General features: G+C 57.1%; 1 protein-coding gene across 1 annotated transcript in view; it reads right to left on the minus strand.

Moving 5' to 3' along the window:
- Positions 1-1,122, minus strand: part of LOC101852059 (cornifelin homolog) — an 18,875-nt gene that overhangs the window by 4,489 nt on the left and 13,264 nt on the right. The gene's annotated exons all lie outside the window — the stretch shown is intronic.

Consider the following 1,122-nt stretch of genomic DNA (forward strand, 5'->3'; position numbering starts at 1 on the left):
GGGGGGGGGGATTAAATTACGTGTAGGCCTGTATTGAAAGGATAGCAAGGCCATAACTTACTGGTTCACTCACTAACGGACTCGCTCGCTCACTCACTCGCACTGACAGATTCCATCCTTACCCTCATTCATCCCTTCACTTCCTCCCTCTGCCTTTTCCACCACTTTCAATCCCTCCCTTCTAACTCCTTTACTCCCCCCCTTCATCTCTACCACCTCCTTCACTCGGATCCCTCCCTTCACCTGCTCCACTCCCTCCCTACATGTTCTCTATCACCTTTACTCCCTCACTTCACCTCTTCCACCTCTTTCACTCCCTCCAACTCTTGCACTTCTTTCACTCCCTCCCTCCACCTCTTCCACCTCCTTCATTCCCTCCCTTCACCTCCTTCACTCACTCCTTTCCCCTCCTTCACTCCCTCTCTTCACTTCTTTCACTTCCTTCATTCCTTCTCTTCCCGCTCTATCTCCTCCACCTCCTTCAATCCTTCCACTTCCTTCACTTCCGCCCTCCACCTCTTCCTCCTCCGACACTCACTCCCTCCCATCCCACCTCCTTCACTCCGTCCATCACCTCTTATCTTCCCCCTCTTACATTCACTCACTCACTTCCACCATCACCTTCACCCCCTCCCACCACCTCCTCCACTCCCTCTCCCTTCCACCACCTCCTCCTCTCCATCCCACCACATCCTCCACCCCCTCACCCTCCCACCACCTCCTCCACTCCCTCTCCCTCCCACCACCTCCTCCACTCCCTCACCATCCAACCACCTCCCACCACCTCCCACCACTCCCTCTCCCTTTCACCACCTCCTCCACTCCTTCCCTCCCTCTAACTCCTATCACCTCCTCCACTCCCTCCCTCCTTCTCCCTCCCTCCCACCACCTCCTCCACTCCCTCACTCTCTCTCACTCCAACCACCTCCTCCACTCCCTCTCCCTTCCACCACCTCCTCCACTCCCTCACTTCCTCTCCCTCCCACCACCTCCTTCATTCTCTCACTCCCTCTCCCTTCCACCACCTCCTACACTCCCTCCCTCCCTCTCCCTCCCACCACCTTCTCCCTCCCTATCACCACCTCCTCCACTCCCTCACTCTCTCTCCCTCCCACCACCTCC

Source organism: Aplysia californica, unplaced genomic scaffold (assembly GCF_000002075.1).
Source record: "Aplysia californica isolate F4 #8 unplaced genomic scaffold, AplCal3.0 scaffold00984, whole genome shotgun sequence".
Classification (NCBI taxonomy): Eukaryota; Metazoa; Mollusca; class Gastropoda; order Aplysiida; family Aplysiidae; genus Aplysia; species Aplysia californica.